Genomic DNA, 27021 nt, shown 5'->3' with positions numbered 1-27021 from the left:
GGTGTTCCTGAGGCTGTGGATGTCTGCTGTCCTGTGGATAGGGTGTTGCCAAGACAGAAGCTGGTGCTTTTGGGGAAGAACATCAGCATCCTTGCGTGGAGTTGTAGATTTGGCAAGCATGCTCCTCATCAGCTTGAAGGCCAAATCCTCTGGTTCCGAGGACACCACCGGTTGCAAAGAAGCAGAGGTAGCCCCCAGTTCCAGGAAGATTGGCTCTGAAGCCAATCTAGGAGCCGAGCTCAACCAAGCCGACACACCGAACGGTAAACTCGGAACCGAAGAGGCTTGGGGCCGACCGGTAAACTTCGGCTCCTAGGCACTATGGATGGCACCGAGAGTGTCAGAGCAGATATCAGTTCTGGTAAGGCCTCATGGGGTGCCAGAGCCAAAGGTTCTACTGCAAGTGGTATTGGATATTCTGGCTCTGATAGACTGGTATGGCTCGGAGGAGGAACAGTAGTGGATGTCAAAGATTTGGATGGTTCCGAGAGCAAATTTGCCAGCCCCGGCACCTTCAAGAGACTGCGTACCACCCTCTCCAAATCTTCATCCAATAGGCTCCTAGAAGACCTGGAGGAAAGGGTTGGAGAGTGAGATCTTTGAAAAATAGGTGATCTCAGTGTGTGGGAGGCTGGTGGAATATCTGTTGACTGGCTCTGAGCTAAAGAATCCTTTTTCGGCTCTGAAGTTCTTGGGGCCGATATAGGCATGTCAACTGTGATTACCTCAGTCGGCTATGAAGGCAGTGGAGCCAATGAGGTAGGAGTCTTAGTGGTTTTTGGTATTTTCTCAGGAGGTCCAGATTTCTCTGAGGACACTGGAGATGATCTTTTAGCAGTCTTTTCTTTCTGGCTAGAGGGGGACTTTGTAGATTGTGAGGAAGAAGAACTACATAAATCTTCCTCAAAGGATGGTTTCAGGAGACCTTTCAAAATCAATTTGTTTTTCCTTTCTTGAAGGACTCTTGAGCTAAATGAGTAACAAAATACAAGTCTTTTGTAAGTGAATGGCCCCCAAACAGTAGACACATACACTATGCCTGTCCGTTATGGACATTTTCTGAGTACATTTTTGACATTTTTTAAAACCCAAAGGTTTATGATCCTTCTCTTTCGACTCCTTAGACATAATTGTCACACTGTAGCAAATGCAGAAATGTGCTATAAGGTACAAAAAGGAATTAGTTAGGTCCTCTAACTAAAACGGACCCTAACTACTGGAAGGAGGAGAAAATAACTCACCACACTAAAATGTAGTAAATGCCAATGAGAGGACTAGGTCCTCAAACTTAAATGGGCCTAGCCCTGCCAAGAACGGGAAAGGAACATACCCTTGGAAACAATTAACTAAGTTACCTAAGCCGAGAAACACACACACAGGAAAAAAACTACGGACTAAAATGTAAGTCCTGCAATGTAAATACACACTTATCAAAGCTATTAAAGAGCCGACAAAGGGGCTCAACAAGAAGAAACCACACATTCTAAACAGAAATAATCTAAACTACCACTACGGGATACTGACGAAAAAGGCCTGCGGAAAAAACGTTGACCAGCTGACAAACCAGCAACAACTATTTAACAATACCTAAGATTAACTATTATCTAAACAAAAGTATTCTAACTATATTCTAAGAAAGACAAGCTATACATATGAAAGCACATAACAAAAAGTTTAACTTAGCCACTATAAAGCGGCAAATGAGATCTGAGGATTGATACCACTGCATGATGGGATACCTACCTTGCGATGAGCCAACTTGGAGACTTTGAGCTTCTGTAATCGGCCGAGTCAGAGCCAAGGATCGGTTCCAAATCCACATGTAAGAATGAAGGTGAGATAGGACAACATAACATCTACAAATTTAAAGCACATTCTAACAACTGGTGCTGTATTATACAAGAAATATAATTTAATACAATCAGTAAGGTGAATTAAAGAATGCATACATGTATGCATGGCCCTAAAAATGTGTTTGAAAACAGCCCAGAGGAAAGAGTGAAAGGCTCAAAATCATGGGCAAATTTTAAGCTTTACTGTTGTTACCAAAGCAATGGAGGAAGGTAAAACAGTTCACGCCTGGCCAACCCTTTTGACACAATCCCCTACTCAGGTGTAGTACAAAAGCTGAATAATGTAGGAGCAAACACTTGCATCACTATCTGGATTGCCAACTTGCTCACAGGATGCAGGAGATCAAAATAGGGAAGACACCAGTCACCAATGGAGTCTCCCAGGGTTCGGTGCTGAGACTTGCTGTTTGGCATATACATCTCAAAAGTAAAATGAAATACCAAAGGGCTTTGGCCAGCTAAGTTTGAGATGACTGCAGCTAGGAGCAGTTATTGAATCTCTAAATGACTTAACCATCATGCAGGAAGGTTTGTCCCAAATAATAACTGGTGTCAAAATTATGACAATGCCCACTAAGAGCTGACCCAATTGTTTGGCGTTTGGGAACTTGTGTGTACAGTGACCTAACTTTTGACCAACATGTGCCCACAGTCATAAGAAAGCCTTTATTGCACAGCTTATAAACAAATTGATTGGACTAGATCTAGAGATGTTGTTGTCCCCCTTTACAAAGCTTTCATTAGGGCAATCATTTTGTATAATGCCCACGTTGGCATGTATCTGTCCAGCCACATGCAACACTTGGAATACCTTTAGAGATACTTTACTAAAAGGATACAAGCCCTAAACAACAGACCTTGCATGGGCCACCTGAAATATGTATTACTATACACAGTATCCTACAGAGTGCTTACAGATGACATGTCTGGCATACAAGGCATCCTCTGACCTAATACAGATGGACCTACTGAGCATCAGCAAGTCAAATGGCATCAAAAATACTCAGTCCAGGTATCTAAACTGAATGTTGTGGAGAGATGGATGTATATCACAAAGGCTACCACTGTTGCAGAACAGACTATCCATAAAAATAAAACAAAGCTCATCTGTCCATATTCAAATGCAACTTGGATCGAAGGATGGGTAATAGAAAATGTACTCCAGGATTGCCCCTCAAGTCACTAATGGATAGAGACAGTTCGTAATTGCTGTATCCCTTACATGGATCCCCTCAAATTATCTATGGTATGATCATAATTATTCACACTAGGGCTAATATACAATTATCAGCCATGGGATAGTCAAGACCAATCAGAAAATGTTAATTCAAGCACTGAAAGGGAATTGGCTAAGCTTAAAATGTCCTCCAAGTGAACCTATGTTATGGTAGTAAATAATTATAAAAAAATTGCCCTTTTTAGATCACTAAGTGCCCCTCTCACCCTCCACCCCCCCCCCAGTCTTCAACAGATTCTGGCATCTATGGGGGAGGGAGCACTGCTCATGCTCAAACTAGAATATGAGTTTGGGCAACCAACTGTGGGGAGGGAGGAAGGGAGTTAAAATTAGGAAGTGGGAAAGGAGTTTTAGCATTAAGAAATAATCGATGAATTTAGGTTTAGGGAGGGAGCGGTTGAAGTTTTAGGTTTAAGGAGCTACTGGGAATTTCACAGTTAAGGAATGAGGAGCAGAGGTTTAGGGTAAAGGACTGAAGAGTTGGCCTGGGAAATGGATGAGAGTTTTAGGTTTATGCTTTAGACTCTGGCACAGCAATGCAGTTTATAGGAGTGGGTGTTGGGAGGGCTAATTAGAAATGGAAGACTGGGCTAGTGGGATTTAGAGCACTTGCTTTTTGAGCAAGTGGTAGTGAGCAATTGTACTATGAACTGCTAGCATATGAATACCTGTAGCAGACATGAATGAAATACCACTTCTATAAAAAAGTCATATTCCTTTTAGGTTTGAAGTCACTCAATATATTTATATCTTGAAAGCCACAGTATGAGAAAATAACTGACACCTGTTCCTTTATTTTAATCTATTTGTACATCCAGATGGCCATTCTGCCCTGAATTAGACCCTACTGATAAAATGTCAGTATCCCTATATTCTTTCAAACTATTTTAATACCATTTTCTGGACAAGATACCTGGATAGCTAGCCTTAGACACCCATAGCATGAGCTCATAGTTTAGGGGAAACAGCACAATTTCAAATGCATGCATATCTGGCTGAAGTGAAATGTGTGTTTTAGAGTTGAGTTGGACTGAGAAACTTGCTGATGTCCACCCTAACAGATACACTACTCTGCTTTCTCTTTGGATCAAAACTACTCATAAAGTGAAACAAATAATAATAATACAAAATGTTTTGCAGAAGGTGTCCCATCCATGCCTGATGTATAGGTTCTGCCCAACCTCCCTCCAGAGACACACACACACACACACACACACACACACACACACACACACACACACACACACACACACACACACACACACACACACACACACACACACTCAATATCTTTATGTAACTAAATTCTAACTGTTAAAATGTTTATTCTGACTGACAATATCATTATGCTTTGACTACTGTTATTTTGACATGATTAGTAAATTCATGCATCATTAGCCTGATCCTAAAAAAGGTCCTGTAGGAGCAGGTCAACAAATACAAATAAGAAAACAAAATAACCTCCAAAATCACACCAACATGAAACCAGTGTTTTTATACTCTGTCTAATTTGTTATAATTATTTAAACTGCAGATGTTTTTGTTTTATTTTTGAAGATTGTAAAATTATTGCTCTTAAAATGTTTTGTAACAACTTTTAGCTTTTCTACCCAGTAGGACTTTTCCTGGTAATCACGTCAATAAAAAATTAAATAAATATCCTGTTTTGTTCCATATTTCTTACAAATGCAAAATGCATTAATTTGAGACACCCTATCATACTTTGTTTATGTTATGCATATAAAACAATACACAAATGGAGATAAAGATGGAAATTTCCCTTCAAACTACACTTACACGTGTATTTATTCATTTAATCATTGACTAACCCATGCTTAAATGTAAACTTAGCATATTGCCTTGTTAGCATCAGATTATTTGCTGCATCATCTTCTGTTATTGATAACAGCATAGTACTTTAGTCCCTAATACTTTAGTCCCTAACTCTTATTATGCATCCTTCTGTTAACACATAAAGATTATTATTAAATACCCTCTCATTACTTTACTGCATGTCTGACAAATCCAACTGTACACTATGCCCCTTTATAGGCAGTGAGAAGGGGAGTCAGACCAGTCCAGATATCTTCCCTTACTTTAACTTATGTTCCCTTCAAACTACATTTAATAAAAGCACATTTGTTTATTCACTGACTCCCTCCCCCCTTCCTGGCTAAAGTATAAACTTACAGGCAGTGAGAAGGGGAGTCAGACCAGTCCAGATATCTTCCCTTACTTTAACTTGTGTTCCCTTCAAACTACATTTAATAAAAGCACATTTGTTTATTCATTGACTCCCTCCCCCCTTCCCGGCTAAAGTATAAACTTTTAATTAAGTCTTACATGGAAAGACTGAAAGCCTTGTCAGTGTATTCTGTCTCCGACAGGTTGCTAAGGGGTGACATGTGCCTGGCTTACAGGGCAGTCTCTGACCTGGCCCTGATGAAAACGCTACACATTCGTAAATCAAACTGCAGGAGGATCACTCGCTCCAAGGATCTTAACCTAGCCTCTGACATGAACATGTCATGCTGGAGAGATAGATACATCTCCCAGAGACTGCCACTTCTCTGGAACAAGGTTCCTATTCACATGAAACAGAGCACCTCTCTGACCCTCTTCAAACACAACCTACAGCAATGGATGGATGACTGCAAATTCATTCTTGGGGTGGTGCCCATGTCCTTCCTGGACAGAAGTCGGTATGAACAACCACAGATCCTTACCTCTGCGAACTTCACTCACCTAACCACCAAGAATTGGGGTGACTCGGGATAAACAGGCTTGTAAGGGCTGTATGGCCATTAGCCTAGTAACCTCCTATGAACCTCTGAGCCCATGCTCTTATTATTTTAGTGTTCTCATTCTCTTTGCTCTACCATCTTCTCTTGTGAATAGCAGCTTAGTTCCTTAATGATCCCTTCCCCTTATTGTACCTTCCTGTCTTTAAACAATTAAACAAAAAATAGTAACAGGGAACACCACAGTACTTATCTGTATATCATTTATGTCTACTTCCATTAGATGTCAATTTACCATTTGATTGCCACGTGGGCAAACCTTGTTTAAAAGTTGCTTTTTCCAGCTTGTATATAAGCCTCATGTTTGCATGAGTCTTGGCTCACTTAATCAGAGCTGCTCAGTGTTTAGTGACAACACCAGAGATTTCTGAGGAATTTTGCTTGCATCTAAAGTCATCCATGGCAAGATAAATGATTTTAAGTATTAATTTGCACTTTTACTTTATGTTTTCACTGCATTACTTAAGTTTCATGTGCTAGTTATTATTTTTCCTGTAATTGCTTTGAGTTCCAAGTTAATTTTTCTACTGCTGTAAGGAATGCTGTTTTGTAATTCTGGTGCTCTAAATACATTGTATCCGTCGTAGCCAGTGTTTTAAGAATCCATTTTGTGATTCTCAAACACTTGGGCTCCAAACCAGTGAATTTCATATTAAGAGGGTTAAAAGTCTGCTCTTTTGTGGCAGGAGAGGCCTAAATTCACCTACCTGAGTTGGGAATTGCTGGTGGAAAACTTAATTGTATGCTTATTTGATTGGCAAAACTAGTTTAAAAGTTGTTTTTTTTTTTCAGGTTGTGTATAAGTTTGTCATATGGGCGATGCTTTGCTTTGGATAGCGGCAGTTAGCAGTGCCCTGTATAGCCACAAGCACCTAAAAGATGTATTTTTCCCTATAAGAACTATCTCTGAAATTTCCCACAGTCCCACACTGCTCAAAAAGCAACTGTTTTGCATGCTAGGCAGCACTGCCATATTAAGTTAGCTTTTGATTACACAATTACAGCACCCAAACCTAGAAGTACCATATTTTCACAGCCCCTCTCCACTCAAGGAGCAAATGGTTTGCATGCTGACCAGCATTGCCTCATCAGTTAGCTGGAGATTATACTACTTAAAGCAGCTAAATCTCCTACGGCTGCGAACACCCCTCATTCTATTCTCTTGTAAAACACATATTAAGGACCAGAACCATGGAGAGGCACCTTCCTGCTATCTTTGCAGCCAGCTTGGTGGACATGGGCTTCCTGAGGCAATGCAGCAATTGCCTTTGTTTACTGACAACCATTTAATTCTGGAACAGATGAATACAGTATGCAAGAGATGTAGTTACACTATGTCACTGGAGGCAAGACTCCCAAATGCAGACAAAAAAAAATGTCAAATAGGTTGCCAGTGACACACACTCAACACTCACCACACATACTTAGTATCAGACACATACATCCACATATATGAAGGTGCTCACATGTAACTTACCCAAACCTCAAAGGCCTCCTAAACGCTGTTCTTAGCAATTCTGCATGCCCACAAACAAGACCATCACAACACATAACATTACTCCATATAGTGCCTCAACTACTGATCCTATAAGGCGTAATGCCACACAACCTAATATTTTGGTCATAGGAGACTCCATTGTGAGACACACTGATGCTCTTCTCATCAGACTGAATAAGGAGAAGGTCACAGTTAGTTGCCTGTCAGGGGCCAGGATTCACCAAATTATGCAAGCACTTAAGTCACTAAACCATAAGTACCAGTATGACTCAGACATAGGAATTATGTGTCACAGACATTTATGAGACTAGAACTGAGTAGCATACTACCTCCTCCAAGGATGATGACACAATACCAACAGAAAATGACAGACTTTAATTTTAGGACCCAGTGGTGAAAGATATAGATACACAGATAGAACATTGACCATCTTGTGTCCACAGTGGTGAGGAAGCATTTGTATGTGGCACAACTTATAAGCAAGGGCATGGCATCCAGATACAAGGATGTTATAGTCTCACTGTACTTGGCCTTTATTAGACCAATAATTTAGTAAAATGCACCTTTCGGCATGTACCTGACCAGGCACTTGCAACAACTGGAGCAGCCTCAGATATGCTTTAAAAAATAAATGGTGTAAACAACATGTCTATGCAGATCCTGTAAAAGCCCTATCCATTTACTCTATTAACGGATGACCTATGCCTAACCTAGAAGACGTTCTCAAATCTAGTCCTGATGGAACTGTTATACATTCGCAATACAAACAGCATGAGGATTACCTGATCCAATGATCTAAATTTGGCCTGTAGCATTAACAAAACATGCTGGAGGGACAGATATATGTCTCAGAGATTACTCATTCTCTGGAACAGGCTGTCTATTTGCATGAAGCAGAGTAATTCCCTGACCCTCTTCAAACGTGATTTGGATTAATGGATGAAGAATCATAAATTTACTCCTGGGGTGGTGCCTATGTCCCTTATGTGATCACAGGCACAAACCTAAGCCAGTCTCTAGGCCTTAGGTATCGAAAATCTGGGTATAGATATATGGGTCCACTTCTTAAATTTGAAAGATCAGAATATCGAGAGTCATAATAAAGAACCCAGACTCTCGAGGTTTTGAAATCTCAAAATTAATAAATAAACATGACAACTGCTACAACTATGCACCTACTACACCCCCTGCAACCTAAGTATACTAACTCTGAGATCGTTGTACAGTGAAGAGAATGGTAATGTACAGTACTATACAGTGCGGAACAAGAAATTTACCATTCTCTTCATTGTAGTGCAATCTCGGAGTTAGTATATTTAAGTTGCAGGGGGTGTGGGGGATGCAGGGGGGCTTGCCCCCTGCAATAACATGGTTTTAGCAATTGTCATTTTTTATTTTCTTTTATTTCTTAATTTGGAGATTTCAAAAGCTCGAGATTCTAGGTTCGATATTATGAATCTCGAGATTCTGATCTTTTGAAATTAAGAAGTGGATCCAGATATATATGTTCATAAGTAAGTATTAGGCTAGCTGCCTTTGCAGCCAATTTTAAGCTTAGCTAACTTCCCTTTTTGTACTAAAAATAAGTTATCTCATTTATTGTGATTGGTCTTACCCATTCCATGGTTGATAATTATATATTTCCCACAATGAGAATAAATAGAAGTTATGTTCTTACCATAACGTTCCATGTTAGTTGTCTTCTTCTCGCCTTCTTCTTGCTGGATGGGTTCGGAGCCGACCTCGGCTCCGACTCGGCCACTCTAAAAGCTCGAGAGTTGGTTCCACCGGCTCGAGGCTCCCCTTATATCCCACAATGCTAGGCGAGAGTTACCTCAGATCTCGTTTGTAAGCTAACCCCAGCTTATAATAGTAACAGTATAACTGTAAACAGAGTCCACCTCTAACAACAGGAAGAAAGAAGGGTGACCTACATCCTGAACCAGGAAATATGCACAACAGCATATGTCTAAGAAAGAGGTGGTAGAAAGAGAGGTCACAATCACAACTCCTCTAGGTCTGTCCAGGCCAGGGGAAGGAGGGTGGGGCCAAGAAGAAGGCGAGAAGAAGACAACTAACATGGAGCGTTATGGTAAGAACATAACTTCTATATGTTAAGTTGTCTATCTCGCCTTCATTCTTGCTGGATGGGACCGTCCCTAGCACCTTGTCCCGGGTGGCCTAACGGAACAGACTCCTGAGAACAGTGGAACCAAAGTTAGCTCTATGCCTAGAAGCTAAATCCAACTTATAATGAGAAATGAAAGTGTGAGGAGTAGCCCAAGTAGCCGCTGCACAAATGGTGTCGATAGGCAGTCTGTCTTGGAAGGCTAAAGAAGTAGCCAAAGCTCTGGTGGAATGGGCCTTAGGTTTATTAGGCAGCTTTTGGTGTCTAATTTCATATACAAGGGAAATCAAAGAAGTTAGCCATCTGGATAATGATACCTTTGAAACTGAAAGTCCCTTTCTGCTTTCATAGGAGACAAACAGCTGATCAGATTTTCTGAATTGTTTTGTTCTATCCAAGTAGTACCTCAATTGACGATGAACATCCAGGCAGTGTAATTTTTGTTCAGACCTATTGGAGTATTCTGGAAAAAAGACAGGGAGGTCAATGCTTTGATTTAGATTTGACGTCGAAACCACCTTAGGCAAAAAGGATGGGTTAGTTCGTAAGGATACTCTGTCCTTATGAAACAAAAGATAAGGAGGACGACAGCTGAGTGCTTGAAGCTCTGAAACTATTCTAGCTGATGTAATAGCTACCAGAAAAAGAGTCTTCCATGATAGCAATTTTAAAGAACAGGAGACTGCAGGTTCGAAAGGGGGAAGAATCAAAGAAGCAAGAACTAAATTTAGGTCCCAAGGAGAAGGAGGATTTCTTATAGGAGGTCTGAGAAGAAAAACTCCTTTCAAAAAGGCTTTGCAAAGCTTATGGGACATTAAGGCAGATTCAGAAATACCCACATGAAAGTTAGAAATAGCTGCCAATTGAACTTTAAGTGTAGAGGGAGATGAACCTGCATGGAAGAGTTCAGCTAGAAAATCAAGGACTAATTGGATGGAAGCAGTGAAAGGATCTATGTCCTTTCCTTGAGCCCAATATGTGAAGCGTTTCCACTTACTCAAATAAATCTTCCGAGTGGAAGATTTATGGGAAGCTATCAAAATATCTCTAACAGAGTGAGATAAATGAGGAAGCCTGGCTAAGGTTGGAACTGGAGAAACCAAGCAGTGAGGTTCAGAGAGGGAGGGAGCGATGAAACTGACCCGACTGATGGATCAAAAGATCTGGAACTAGGTCCAGGTTCCACGGTCGCTCAAAAGAAATCGATGTAGAAAGGGGAACCACACTTGTCGAGGCCAGTAAGGAGCAATGAGGATCAATGAGGCCTTCTGAGCGATAGCTTTCTGTATCACTTGAGAGATTAGTGGGAAGGAGGAAATGCATACAGAAGTCCCGGGCCAAACTTGGACTAGAGCGTCTCTGCTGGGTTGGCCTGGTAACGGGAATAGAGTGAAATATTCTCTGCACTTGCTGTTTTGGGGAGTAGCAAAATGATCGCAGCAAGGCTGACCCCACTTGAGAAAAATTTCTCTCACTACAGAGTCTTTCAGAGACCACTTGTGAGGCATGAGGATAGCTCTGCTCAACTTGTCCGCAATTTGATTGGACTTCCGGGATGTGCGTTGCTATCAGAAACCGCTGAGAAGAAATCGCCCATTGCCACAGTCTGAGTGCTTCTCGACACAGGGGTATGACCTGGTTCCGCCTTGTTTGTTGATGTACCACACTACAGACATATTGTCTGTTTGGATTGCAATCGTTCCCAAGGGAAGAGAGTCTTGAAGGGCTTGCAACGCTAAAAGCACTGCTCTCATCTCCAGAACATTTATGTGCAAGTGGCATTCGTTTGGTTGCCATGTGCCCTGGACCGTCCTGCCCTGATAATGCCCCCCCCACCCGATCAGGGAGGCATCCGTTGTCAGAGTAGCAACCGCTGGTGGAACAAAGGGTCTTCCCAACACGAGCTGAGGGAAGACATCCACCACATGAGATGATTTTTGCACGCTTGCGTGATCATAATGGTGTGAGACATTGGAAGTTGCTGGTATGACCATTGAGTAAAGAGCATCCATTGAAGGATCCGCATGTGGAATCTGGCTAATGGAAGCAGAGGAATGGCCGCTGCCATAATTCCCAACACTTTCAGAACTAACCTGGCTTTGATTCTGTTGTTGTTGAGAAGGAGTGATACCAGTTTGTGAATGTCTGTTATTCTCTGATGTGTTAGTCTCGCAGACATGTTTACTGTATCTAGATTTGCGCCTATGTAGGTAATAGTACGAGAAGGCGACAAAACAGACTTTTCGCAATTTATTGAAATACCCAGCTTTTGACAAATGCGAAAAGTGTAATCCCTGGCCATTAGAAGGAGATGCTTGGTGGGAGCTGTGAGGAGCCAGTCGTCCAAATATGGAAACACCTGGAATCCTTGTCGTCTCAGGTGAGAAGCTACCACTGCCATGCATTTGGTAAACACCGGGGCAGTGGTGAGACCAAAGGGCAGGGCCCTGAACTGAAAATGACTGGTTCCCAGCCTGAAGCGGAGGAATCTTCTGGAGCGTCTGTTCATTTTATGTGATAGTACGCATCCTGAAGGTCTATAGAGCACATCCAGTTTCCTTTGCCCAAAGGGAAGGATGGATTGCAGCGTGACCATCGAAATCTTGTTTTCTTGACTGATCTGTTCAAGATACTGAGATCCAAAATTGGTCTCCAGTCCCTGTTTTCTTTGGAACTAAAAGAACCTTGAGTAGATTCGGATCCTTGCTGGTCTGCTGGAACTGGCTGAATTGCTCTTTTGTAAGCAGTTTTGAAATCTCCAAAACCGCTAGATCCCTTTGAGCGGGTGGAACATCTGGAAGGGATTTTTTTGACTGATTTGGAATGCGAAGAAAGGGGATAGAATAGCCTTCGGAAATGATGGACTGTACCCATTTGTCTTGAGTCAGGGATAGCCAGGCTTCTGGGTACAGTGACAATCTTCCCCCGACTGCCTCCAAAGATGGGCAGTCGGGCAACACCTCAGGGATGCTGAAAGGGCTTGTCAGGGAAGGCTTCCCGATCGCCCTGGTTCTGCGGACCCCCCCTGCCCCTAGGGCGACGTCTACCATTGTTATTCCCGCCTCTACCTCTGGCGGGAAAATGACACTGTGCGTCAGGCGAAGTCCCTTGAGATTGTTTACGGAACCACATCTTTCCACCTTTCTGGCCTTTGGGGTAAGGCCTAGAAGGAGTAGAAAAACGGACTCCGACGGCAGAAAGGGTCTTGCCATCAGTTTCGCACCTAGTCAAGGTTTCTTTCACTTGAGGACCAAAGAGGGATGATCCATCAAACGGGGAGTTAGTGAAAGACGTCTTGAAGGGTCCATAAAATTGCATAGCCGCATCCAGGCATGCCTACGTAAGGCCACACCTGTCCCTGCGGCTCTGCTCGCTCCATCAGCCGCGTAAGAAAGAAGGCGCATGGAGGAGTTGGTTATGGAGTTAAGGGTAGCCAGCTGCGTGTTCATCTTATCTTGGAAACCCGCAGCTGTAGGGTCCTTTAACATTTCACTCGCTTCCTTGATCAAGTCCCTTTGAAGGCGAGTAAAATGGCACAGGTAGTTCAGCGACGCATGGTAAATGTCGCTGACGAGAACATCTGCTTCCCGTACCTGTCCATGGACCTAGATTCCTTGTTAGGTGGATGGACAGGTACTGAAGGATCAGCTAGCTCCTTCTTAGTGGCAGCAGCTACCACCATAGCATCCACAGAAACTCCTTTTGTTAAGAACTGTTTGTCTGCTGGTGCCGTTATGAACTTGGAGGGTCTCCTGGGAGTGGGGTCCACTGAATCAGGAGCCGTCCATGCCTTCTTAGCAACCACCTGCATGAGGGGTCAAAGGGGGGGGACACCCAGGAGGTGGAAGGGCGAGAGCCAACGCCTCAAGATACACAGATTCGTCCTCTGAAGGGTTGAGGGCTGGCCAATTTCCCCTCTGTTTCAGGATCTCTAGGATGTCTGCAAATGAGACATCTTCAGAAGGGGAACGGGGGGAACCCTCAGAATCATCCAAATCTGTGTCTGGCGTGATGGACTCAGGTGAGTCAATGTGTTTCCTCTTACACTTCCTCTTCTGAGGGGGCTCTTCTGCCAAATCAGGAGAGGCCTCGGAAGAGGATGAAATCCCACAGGGGTTCCTGAGGAGCTGGCTCTCTGCGGTCCGGGATGAGGGAGTGAGTCGACTTAACCTGAGGCACTGTAGAGGGAGGGGCGGACGGAACCGACTGTGGAGTAGAGCCAGGCTCTAACACACTCCGCATGACCTCGAATGCACCCCTGTCAGGCAGAGCCAGAGGTCCGCGCTCCGAGAAGCTAAGAACCCCCCTCGGCACCGACAGTGATGGCTCCGAGGCCGATGTCGGAGCCGAACTCACCAGCGCCGAAGCACCGAGAGGGAGAGGGGGGTCGGACAAGGGTCGATGCCACTCACCCCTCGGAGCCGACGAGGGAAGTCCGGCGCCGAGATTCTTCCAAGGAAGAAATCGGAGCCGACGACAGAGCCGAAGACAATTGTATCGGCTCCGGCGCTATCACAGTCTCGGTTCCGGCGACCCGGCTCCGAGCTCAAGAGAGTCGAAGGAGGAATATAATGATGGACCGGGGCAGGCATCGACTGATGAGTCGGGCTCTGAAGCATCTGGGCCAGTGCCTCGGACTTAAGAAGTCGACTCACTACCCTCTGAGGGTCATGATCCGACAGCCTCGATGACCTAGAGGTGAGATCTTTGGCTCCGTTCAGACAGCAGGGGAGATCCTGGAACCGAATGAACGGAGCCAAGAGATGGTGACCTGGACCTCTTCCTAGTTGTCGGCTCCGAAGGTCTGGTCGGAGCCGACACGGAACTTAATACCTCGGCTCCGGCCGGAGCCGAGGGAGCCACAGAAACTGTGGACTGAGACTTATCGGCTCCAGCCGGAGCCGATGAAGGCAGAGGTTGAGAAACCTTAGGTCTCGGCTCAGTTGTCGGAGCCGAAGACCTAGATGCCTTAGAGGGCTTCCCTGTAGAAACAGAAAGGGAATCCTCTGGCTTGAGTAAGCCTCTTAAGATCAATTTATTTTTTCTTTCCTGCAGGACCCTGGGGCTGAAGCCATGGCACACAGCACAGGAGTCCTGCAGGTGCAAAGGTCCCAGACAGTAGACACAAGAAGTGTGAGCGTCTGTCAGAGACATTTTCTGACAGCACGCATCACACTTCTTGAATCCGGAGACCTTTGCTTCTTTAGACATTTTTAAAAGGTGTAATCAAACACACACACAAACACACTAATTACACCCTGTCAAGTTTAAATTATAATAAAAACCACTAACTAGGATTTTAAAATAAGAAGTAATACACACACTCCACTAGGGAAAGAGAAAAGGCCTGTAGGCCCAAGGGAAGAACCTAAAGTTCTTGAGGGAAAAAAACGGGAATTTTTTAGAAGGGGATAAAAATTTCTCTAAACTAAGGGAAATAATTAAAAATATTAAAATTAAAGGGGTTTTAATAGACTAAATTACACAAGAAAAAGTCACTTAACAAGAACCGGTAGAAAACCAACCTCGATAGCTGTAGCGGCAAACGAGATCTGAGGTAACTCTCGCCTAGCATTGTGGGATATAAGGGGAGCCTCGAGCCGGTGGAACCAACTCTCGAGCTTTTAGAGTGGCCGAGTCGGATCCAGCAAGAATGAAGGCGAGATAGACAACTTAACATCTAGGATTGTAAAATTGATAATTTGAGGGGGAACCCATGCATGGGATAAAGCATTTAGGAGATGCCTCCATCTGTTAGTAGTACAGGGGGCAGTCCTGGGGTAAATTTTCTATTTCTCATTCATGGATCTAACTTGCACTTGAATATGGACAGGGACGAACTTTGTTTTATGTGGATGGGGGATATGTTCCACAGCAGCAGTATTATAACGCTTGAGTCTAGTGACAGCTCCCTTCCTGATTCCTCTCCATAAGTGCTGTCCTCCTTCAAAATTTCACAAAATAATGCTGTACCATTATCCTTTCCACAAGTCATTTGAAAACCAAGTCTGTCAATTCTCCTCCACCTTGATTCTCTGAGTGTCACCAACATCTCTTTAAGTCTTTGCTGTTTATGAAACAACAGAAAGTACTCTTCTACTTTACAGCCATTGCCATTGTCACTCCCAGCATCGGTCATATGTCCGGTCTTCCCCTCAGCAAGATCTTGACTGGGCATCCTGCAGAGAGAGACTTTCAGTAATTTAAGTACATCCGTTTTGCTTCTTTTGCTTGTTTTTTGCTTACAGCACTTTATTCTAGGCATTTAGTAAGTCGTGCTACTTATTTCAACCATATTCTGTTAAGTTTTATTGTCTGCACTTTATTTGCTCGTTTTAAGTTAAATTCAATTGTTTTACTGTTGTAGGCTACAAGTGCGCTAGCTGTTTTTCTGTTTTAAAATAGTGTTTTTGCAGTTCTAATTGTATTTTTGAAAAACAAAATAAAATACTATCTCCTTGCTCGTTTCCCACCTTTCTGTAACTAGGATGGTCCGGATTTCAGATTTGCTGATCTCAGGACTGTATTGAGGTTTCTGTGTTGTCCAGACCTTGCTGAGATAGAGGGAAGCTTCTCTGCTTATCAGTGGGAGTGCTAAGCTCTGAGCAGCCTATCTGTCCCTAAACGAGAGGTTTCAGCTCAGAAATTGTATTTTTATTGGCCAATTTGGACTATTTCTATCCCTTTCATCTTTCTGTTTAAAAAAAATTGGTTTGCGTGATGCGCAGTGCCGTTTAGCTACGGTAAAACCATTACCAGTGCCTTAAAGTCTGCTGTTCAAATTTTCCCTTAGACCATGTAAACCTTTACCTCTGAGCACTCAAATTAGACCTTAAATCCAGCAGTTGCTCAGAACTTCTTGTAGCATTTATTGCAAGTTCACCCAATGTCACTAGCACTAACTTTCCATAAAGGAAACAAAAAGCTTCAGTACTTAATATAAGTATAAAAAACTCAGCACAAAAAACTGATCAGTTTTCCAGGCATGTCCAAAGGTCAGTTTCCAATGCTTTCTTCCATTAACCTGTTGAACCTGGGCATCCTGAGGCAATGCAGCAATTGCCTCATGTACAGACAACCCTCTCCTCCTACCTCCAAACACATCTACTTATGAGAGATGCAAGTACATAGCCAAACTTGAGGCTTCACTCTCTCAATCCAAGACTGGATCAGCCAGTCAGAAGGAGAAGGTCAACACACACATCACATCACAGACAACACATAGCTCCCCTGTTAGCACACCACCGCTATCACACAGCAACACAAAACACACAACCACTTTCATGGAGGCTCTCTCAAAAAATCTGCCCAAACAACAGAGACCTCTAAGGCACAAATGCAAGCAGCCATCCCATCCAAGCATAACCCACAAGACACACAGCCCTCACAACCAGTGTGCCACTCAATCTAAGCCCCTAAGGCAGAAAAATGTACCAAACACATTAGTCATAGGTGACTCAATTGTAAGGCACACTGACGTCCCCCTCACTAGACTGAATAAGGAGAAAGTCACGGTCAGCTGCCTGTCCGGTGCCAGGATTTGCCACATAATGCATGCACTTGGGTCTCTCCACAGCAAGTACAAATATGACTCCGCCATTGTACATGTTGGTGAGAATGACCTAAGATGTACCTCCCTGGACTACATGAAAACAGACATGGAGAAACTCTCTGATCTTGTAGCCCAGGCAGGTATGACCCTAGCCTTGAGTAGCATCCTACCATCACCAAGAATGATACCACAGTACAAGCAGAAAATTATTGACTTCAACAAATGGCTAAGTTTCTGGTGTCATTCAAAGGGGATCCAGTATCTGTCTGCTTGGGATGACATGATAGACCTTGACGCTTTTCAGAGACAGCCTGCATCTGTTACCCCTGGGATTCCGGATACTGGCCAAGGCCCTTGCCACCCCTGTAGTGCCTTTTTTAGGCACTGTCCTGAAGAGAAATTTACCACCATAACATCTGCTAGTAAACGCATCCTAAGGGTTATGCTACTCAATGCTAGAAGTCTAAACCTCAAAATGCACTCACTCAAGTCACTCCTCAAACTGGAGAACATCGACATCTGTGCAGTAACAGAGACCAGGTTCAAGGCTCCTGAGAGCACCCCTGTGCTACCAGGTTACAATGCATATCACACCTTTCGGCCCCCAAATCTGAACCATAACCCTAAGGGATGTGATGACCTAACCCCCAAAGGCAGAGGTGTATCCATCTTCATAAAAGATACACACACCTCCAGACTTTTTGCCCAACACAACACATCAGAAATACTTCAGGTACAGTTATCAATGGACAAAACTGCAGTCCATGTTGTAGTCTGCTACAGATCTCCCACAATATCGCAGGACTCCCATTCTGCATTCCTGGAGACTCTGTAAAACATCAAGGTCCAGCCTAATGCCCTTATTCTGGGAGACTTTATCTACCCCTCCATTAGTTGCAACAACTACTCCTACTCCAACTCTTTTGTCCAACGTTTCCTGGAATTCATCAACTCCAATGCCTTGGACCAACTCATCCTCACCCCCACTAGGGGAAACAACATTCTTGACCTAGTCATTACAAACATGGGGGACCGCTGCTCTACTCCTTTGATAAACCTCTCCCTGGTCAGATCCAACCACAAGTTAATCACCATTGATATCCAAATACCGCCCCCACCCCAGAAAATGGAAACCACAATGAAAAACTTCTCCAAAGCTAATTTTGAGCTTCTAAGGATAGAAGTCGCAAGCTTGGCATCATCCATAGAAATGGGGAATGGGAGAATGTCTGGTGAATCATACAACAAGGCACTGTATGAGCACTTACACAACTGCATAGATAGGGCCATACCAAACAGAACTAAGACGCTCTCCTCTAAAAAAAGGAAGCCAATCTGGTGGACCCCCTGCTATTAACAAACTCTATAACAGAAGGAAAAAACTGTTGCAGAAATGGGTAAAGTCCAATGACTGGAAAAATTCCCTTGGAAAACTCAGTAAAAAACTGAGATCCCTCATCAAATGCACCAAAGCTAGTTACAAAAGCAAAATTGCTACAGATACTAAGGACAACCACAAGGCATTCTTTAGTTGTGTCAAGAATCTGCATAATAATAATATGCAGATTTGCTCTGAGCTACAGCACAGCGGCACCACTAATACTGAAGCAACTGATATTGCCAATATCTTGGCAGATAGGTTTACCGCAAACTTTACTCCTCTCTCACTCCCCAAAGAGCCCATCCACATACCCAAGGAATACCAACTCCCTATTATCACGACTGCACAAGTATAAACTGCACTGATCAAAGCTAAGAATACAGCTTCCGTGGGACCAGATAATATAACGGGTTGTGTCCTACAGGATCTACAAAAAGAACTGGCACCACACCTGAGTGCCCTGTTCAACTACAGCCTCAGTTCTGGCTTTGTCCCCACTGAGTGGCACACTGCTACAGTCATCCCACTCCACAAAGGGGGTGCGACTACTGACCCTGGGAACTACCACCCCATCAGCTTGACTAGCCTGATCTGTAAGGCTATGAAACATATTACTATGGATCGTATAAATAAGAATATAGGGAACCTTCATACCCTGGACTCCACACAGTTTAGTTTTGTGAAAAGCAGATCATTTCTGCTCAATCTGATAGACTTCTTCAAAGCTGTCTCCAGAGTGGTGGATGTAGGCAAGGCTGTCCATACAACCTACCTCAATCTAGCCAAAGCCTTTGACACCATCTCACACTCCAGAATCATTGATAGGCTTACTAATCTGGGCATTAACCCATACATCACTAGATGGGTTGCCAAGTGGCTCACTGACAGAACCCACACGGTGAAAGTAGCTGACTCCAAATCTGATTACCAGGCGAGTCTGACAGGGATTGGTTCTGGGTCCTCCCCTGTTTGGTATCTACTTCTCTGAAGTTCAAGCCAACACCAAGGGACTCTGGTTAACCAAATACGCGGATGACTGCAAATTGGGAGCTATTATTGATTCTCAAGCTGATGTGGACATCCTACAATAAGGCTTAATGGAAACCAATGACTGGTGCCAAAACCATAGCCTTAGGCTCAATGCCAAAAAATGCCTAGTCATTCCCTTCAGGAAAAACACAGAGCCCCCAAACTAAGATATTGAAGGGAACCCACTTGACTCTGATGGTGTTATAAGGGATCTAGAGACACAGGTAGACAGCAATCTCTCCTTCGACAACCACTTTGCCACTGTAGTTAGGAAGTCCTTCTATGTGGCACATCTTATCACAAAAGGGTTCTCATCCAGGAAAAAATAAGTCATTATCCCTCTCTACTTGGCCCTCATCAAACCCATTATAGAGTACAATGCCCCATTTGGCATGTACCTCATTATAGACACCTCCAAAAACTGGAAAGGCCACAGAAGTTCCTCTGAAAGAGTATCTTAGGACTCAAACATGTGCCCTATGCAGATAGACTTAAAAGATTTAAACCTTACTCCGTCTCATATCGCCTACTTAGAGACGATCTGTGCTTGATATACAGAGCCATGTCTGACTTAGTTTTGCTAGACATGCTTCATCTGAAAAATTCCCAATCCCTCCGTGCTACTCATTCCAAAGACCTCAACCTTATCACCACATTAACAGAACCTGCTGGAGAGACAGGTTCCTAACCTAGAGGCTACCAATACTCTGGAATAAACTCCCCATTCACGTCAATCAGAGCACCTCAATGGCCCTCTTCAAGAGGGATCTTGATGAGTGGATGGGAAATAGGAAATTCACCCCAGGGATCACTTCAATCGCATTGCTAGATAGGGGCACAGGGAACTAATGAATGGTAAGCCAGATGACTGGGAACACTATTGGGCTAGGCTTGCATTGGGTCCAGGGCCGTCAGCCTAGTACTTACCTATGAACCTATGGTCAAGTCTGTACAGCCTTATTCATTCTATGATTGGCTAGCATCTTAATATAATCCATCACTTCCAATACAGCTACAAATGTTTTAACTGTCCTTTGATGAAATAATTTAAAGACAGGCGAATACAGTATTATCTAGTGGAGGCCCTACATCTTACATGCCTTAATCGCAGAAAGAAATACATTCCGCTTCTGCCACATCTCAGATGAGAAATCCAGATCTGCAAATGCTGTCACATCCCCCACTTTCAGTTTCTTTCATGGTTTCCACAACATTTTACCACTTTCTCTTTTGGGGCATACAATTGAAATTGTATCATTACTGGCTAAGGCTTCCTGGCTGTCTCCAACTCTAGTTGATATGTGGTTCTGTGTGTCCTCTCTATCAACAACTCTGATTTGGGAATGTCACTCCACTGCTCCCACAATGTAGCCACTGCTGCAGGACAGTCCTCTCCCACCTTTTGTATTTTTCTGGTATGCCTGATATCTTTATGTTTTTGTACCAAGTCTTATCTTCAGCATATACAATTCTGGCTTCATCACAGTCCAACCTAGTTTCTGCAGAGTTGGTTGAGATTTAACGTCTTCATTCTTTGGGAGCACATCTTGTAATAAACTCACATGTTCATTAAGTCCTTCAGTGATCGCTCTGACTTTTTTCTCCAGTACCAAAATATTCTCCATTAGTGTCTTTTTTATCTCCTTCAGTTCTTGCCAAATCACCTCCAATGTAACTTGTTACGTGCACAAGGTTTCTTTCTTAGCAATCTTTCCTATTTCTGCCTATTTTTATATCTTCTTTCTGATTCTTTTTCCGTGCTTTCCATGCCTTTCAGATAACGAGTACTTCAATCCTCCATTTCTAGCTCCTGTGTTCACTTTTGGGAATGATTATGACAAACATAATTATTTCTCTCACAAAGGTATACAAATACAGATGCATCTATATTGCTATCATACCAGAGGTCCTAAATTATATTTTCTGACAAACCAGAAATCAAGCAGCTTCTTATACAGTCTGTCATACCTCTCAACTGTACAGATTTTTTGGCCTCACATTTTTGGTCCATTTTTCACAAAACTGTGGTGTTCTTTCAAATTATTGGTAAATCATTAAAGACTGATGTTAGTAAATAACGACATACACTTGATTTTCAGACTTCATATCATTCCAAAAATCCAAGCTAATACAAAACCTATTATTCTATCAACTAAGTTTGTAACAGCAATATTTACAAACTGTCCCCATTTTTGGGCCTCTGTCCCACTTTTATTTATGGCTTTGTCCAAACTTCTTGCTCTAAGAAGTTGAGAGGTATGAGTCTGTTTCTCTCATTTTTTGGTTTTCGACGTGGCAACGTATGGATCATTTTGCAAGAAGGAAACTACACTGTGGGAAAAGGAAATGTGTTTAGGGAATAGCCGTCTTTTACCTAATGGATATCATTCTTCTGCTGTTTTGCATCTGTACAAATTTCAATAAGCAGTATTCACATTTGAAAGGGCTGCACTCTCCCTGGCCTGCACCAGAATTCTCTCTATTTAGATTAAACAAACGGCTGAGAGGATTTAGTTGGGTAGCCAAGTTTTAACTCAACTAGGATGCTGTAAGGGTTAAGGTAACTGCACCCGTGGACAAAAACTGTGCAGTAAAGATTGTTTACACTTTAAAAGGTTACTATGGGCTAAATCTTTTCAGGTTGCCATACTTTTACAATGTTGTTTGTCTTTTCGGCTTTTCCCGGTCCGCTAATGATTGGCAGTAGATTTTTTATGGTGCCGAGTTGCCAGCACAGCACCCAACCTTCAACGAAAGCATGCCCATTCACGCATGTCTTTTGGAGGCCACTCGACCACGGGGAGGACATGCAGACTCCACACAGAAGGCACTCCAGCCGTGAATCAAACAGGAGAACCTCTTGCTGTGAGGCAACAACGCTACCGCTGTACCACCGTGGCTTGGATGCCATGCTTTTACAATGAATTCTATACTTAGAATGACTACTAAATTCTTAAAACTACATCTAGGCTGTGAATGTCCTTCATTAAGAGGAATAAGTACAACTTTCCAGGAGTTTTAAAGGTTCTTACTATTAAAACACAGATAAGTGCTTTTGTCTTTTTGAGCTCTTTACATCTAGATAACACAACGTTACAGACATGTTCATGTTTACATACATGTAATTAGAAAGGAGGAAGGGTGAGGGCCACACTGGTAGCAGCATCAGTCATTTGCTGGTTGAAAGGTGATTAGGTGATAGATGCATTAAAATTCTAAATTTCCATAGCAAAGTGGCCCTATCACATAGATCCCAGTCAATTAGAACTTAAATGGGCATGCCCCTCACGGTAAATCACTTGTACACCTCTCTTACTTGTACAAACTTTGGTCTTCATTTTAAATTGCAAGGTGTTTTTATTACTCTCTTTTATAATGTTCTTATTCCAAACAGAAATGGATTTAATCCATTTTCTTATTAAAAAATGAAATTGAGATGTATTGCCCACTTTTACAGGGCTTTAGTCATATAAACTGCCTCCAAAACTAGTGGTTCTTATCCAGTGTTGTATAGTTAATTCTTTTTAAACCCCATTTGGTTTGTCTGCCCTATTGCTCTTGCCAGCCTTAACACAGCTTTAACATTTTCCACATTTAATTTAGACATTCTAATTACCTAACAACTTACTACGGAATGAAAAGGACCTTTCACCTAGCAAATGACTGACACTTCTACCAGTGCACCCCTCCCTCTACTCTCTTTCAGATTACATGCATTTAATCAAGAGCATGTCTTCAATATTATATTATCTGGATTTGAAAAAGTCCAAAAGACAAAAGTGCTTATCCATCTTATAATAAGCATCTTTAAAACTCACATAAAGTTGGACCCATTCCTCTTAATGTAGGGTATTCACAGCTTAGAGATACTTAACAATTTTGTAGTTTCTTTAATTTTTGAAAACAGTGTAAAAAGCATAGTACTCTCTAAAACCTGTAATAATCTTTTAAAGTGCAAGTGATCTTTAATGAAAAGTTTTCATGCATGGGAGCAGTTACCTTAACCAGTACAACATCCTAGATGAGGTAAAGGTGGGGTCTTCCAGGTAATCCTCTCAATCTTATGTTTAGTTATTCCTGAACCTCAGTCGAGAGGTGCAGGTGAGATTTTCACACAGATTTCACTACAGTAACTTTTGTTTCTGTTTTAATTGAACTCTATCTAGATTAGGGGACGTATTTGCAGCCACAGTCCTCAGTACTCCTCCTCCTCCTTAATTTAAACCAGAAAATCCCCCTCATATTAAACAAAATGTTGACAATATTTTTTGTGCAAAGGTTCATGCTCACTATTTAATAACTACATACATAAAGTCCAAGTGGTGCACACTCAAAGGGTGATATATATTTAAAATGAGGCACAGTCCAAGATTCCATATCAATGCTGTACAGATATAATGACGAGAATAATGTGCCAACATAATCTTATTTTAAGAAGACTGCTGTACAGAACTTTAACGATAGAATACATACTCAGAAAATGTACAATCCAGGTCAGAAAAGGTATAAGGTATATAAGTTGATGCAATGAAGTGCTAAAGAATACATGACCTCAAAGACAGTCCTTGAAAGCAAGTTCTACTGCAGAATGTAGATCAAAATTACAATGTTTTACACACACGGTCATAGTAAATGCAAGGAAACTGAGATACAGGACCATTTAAGCCTTGCTAATACCCACCCTTATGCTGTACCCTGCTCAAAAGGGCAAAGCAAGTCGGGTCTATGTTATAACAGCGAACGATCAAAAGATCGAACGCTGCTATATCGACCACAAAAGAACGAAAACAAAAAATAGCGAACAGCCAGAACAGTGAATTTTTTCCCAGAGAAAAAATTTGCTGTTCCCAAAAAAAAAAAAAAAAACAAAAAAATAAAACACACTAACACTATTTTAAGTGGGGGGCTGTGCCCCCCTACACCCCCCTACTTAAATATACCAACTTCGAGATCGCACTAACGTGCCAAAAGTGGCAAAGTGATGGAAGCAGCCAAGCGACTTCTTTCCCAGGGAAAGAATTTGCTTAAAAGCCGCTTCGTCATTTTGCGTTTTCGACATTTACAGTTAGACCAACACGCATTCGACAGAATGCGTCGGTCTTCTGACAGCAACCCAGCAAGTCAGGCCCAGAGTAAACTGATGGGCACCCATCCAATCTCAGAGGTTTAATTGGAAAGACATTAGGGTGTCACGTTTAACTTGCAGGTGATGTTTTCTCCAGAGGTAGGACAGGCATTATTTATGTGCTGGTTAAGATTTAATTCTCTAGTTCTGGTATTTGTGGAAGTACTTAACTTGTGAAGATACAAGAAATTAAGGAGGATTGGGTCTCTAATGGAATGGAACCCAAGGTATATATCACCCCACAAGAGGCTATAAGAAACTGAGTAAAGGGATGGTGCTTTAAGCCTTTTCTGGTAGCGCAAGGATTTTAGGCCAACAATATACTTTGTCAGAAACCTATGGCTCCTTTCCAGTTCATTAATGAGTTTAGAAACATACTTCTGAAGAGACCATTTTACTCAATAATTGATCTAATTAGTGCAGCATACAGAAGAATGATAACTTTGTTTGGCCCAGATGCTATGCCATTAAATATTAGTTGTGCTAAAGAAGATTTTCTGACTGCTATTGCCACATGGTAGTTGAAGGAAGGAATTATCAATCCAGATCCTAAGACCCTGGACTACATTATCATTATACAGTGTGGTACTGGGTATACTGTGTATATATATATATATATATATATATATATATATATATATATATATATATATATATATAGAGAGAGAGAGAGGAGAGATGTTTACCAAATCTGCTCGATACTAATTACATTTATTCTTTCTATGGAGGCACCCACCACCATAACTAGGGGGACTCTACCTTTCAGCCAGCTGTCATCCACTTCACTATATACAGATCTACTTTTTATGCACTTACCTTACAAATGATGCCAACTCGGGGGACATGATGAATGAATGATTTTTACCAGATCCAAATAAGCTGTGTAAAGAGAATGACTTCTGTATACAGTCTGTGTGACCTTCTTGAACAAATTAACTAAAACAAGTTGGCAGGATTTCCTTATTACTAAGCCAAATTGATGTGGGTCTAGCCTAGTAAGATTTCTGATATCATAATTTTTGAGTTCAGATATAATCTGTTCCATGGCTTTCCATATTAGGCTAATGTGTCTACAGCTTCCTGGATCCAAGGTAGGGTACTCACTTTGCAGGGGCATCACCACTGTAGTTAACCATATTTCAGGTTCAAATCCTGTAACTAAATTCAGATTAAGCAACTTAAGAAAGGGTTCCGCAAAGGCAAGTTTGACACTATTTCTCAGGCTTCATGGTAATAGTATTTTTGGTCTTGAAGAGCACGTTCAGCACATGTTCCTTTATAATATTAGGAAGTGTAAGGGATTAAGGAATTTGTTACATTAAGATAGCTGTTTCAGGAGTAAGTGCGCCTTCTAGTATAGCTGCCATGTCTACTAGCAAGAGTGGGTGATGTCAGTTTGGATAAGTTCAGAACACTGCTGGGTGTTATTTATTAGTTTCCTAATGTAACTAAGGAAAGACAGTACGGTTGTGTAAAATCTTACCATAACAGTAGATGTCTTTCTCTTCACTGTTCCAGTAATCTTCACGGTAAGGATCTCCAACCAAGGATAGCCCAACGTCCAGCCAGTGTACCAAAGCCTTTAGACCTTACATGCTCCATACAGGGAGAAGTCAAGTTAATGATTTGCCTTACTAGCTCTACTAGTTTCAATTATAGGTCCACAGACTATGCAGTTGAGTTTCTCACATTTGGGGAAATCAAAGGGGTCAACCCAAGTGAAGTATGCAATGGAAGAGACTCACCCTGGGGAAATCCCCCTGCTTGATTGTGGTATTTCCCCTGCTCCTTACTGATATTCTTGATGTAGTCTTTAACATGAGGAGTTTTAGATCTGTTGTATGATATAAGAAATATTTTATCTTCTTAAAGATTTTATTTAAGCTGGTGGATAACCAGGGTGGTTTATTCATAAATTTCACATTATATTTGGCTGTACTTGGGATGGCAAAATGTAGGCCATATGTGGGAATAGAACGCTTTTGTATAAACAGCAGCTGTGCCAGTGTTAGGTTTGATGATGTTACAAGTGAATTTGTACAGCTGGTCACCCAGATATAGGAGGTTTGTCTACTGAAATCTTTAATTGTGGGGTATCTGACAGTCACACTTACACTTGCCGTTTCAAGATGACATGAACAAGCACTAACATGTAATGACTAAATTAAAGGTTCCCCAATGGGGCACTTATCTGAGTTTTTCAAAGATCTGATGGCTGGGAAGGCAGGAACACCTGACATTTGACTGTCAGCAAAGAAGTTCTGAAGTCTGGTGTACACAGACGTCACTTTTATGGCCCACGCTCTGTTAGGCACATCAGACACACCATGCAATGACTGCAAATTTTTGTATACTGGCCGGACATTCGGGTAGCAAGAGGATAAAACCCTACTGCACAGAATACGGCAACATGTGAA

General features: G+C 42.3%; 1 protein-coding gene and 1 pseudogene across 1 annotated transcript in view; both read right to left on the bottom strand.

The window, feature by feature from the left end:
- The window catches only part of KIF6 (kinesin family member 6), a 4303753-nt gene that overhangs the window by 2577991 nt on the left and 1698741 nt on the right, over positions 1–27021 (bottom strand). The gene's annotated exons all lie outside the window — the stretch shown is intronic.
- LOC122817046 lies at positions 26263–26401 on the bottom strand (annotated as a pseudogene).

This window comes from Protopterus annectens, chromosome 1.part1 (assembly GCF_019279795.1).
Source record: "Protopterus annectens isolate FY-2018-M chromosome 1.part1, PAN1.0, whole genome shotgun sequence".
Classification (NCBI taxonomy): Eukaryota; Metazoa; Chordata; order Ceratodontiformes; family Protopteridae; genus Protopterus; species Protopterus annectens.
This window is presented reverse-complemented; position numbering and strand designations above follow the sequence as displayed.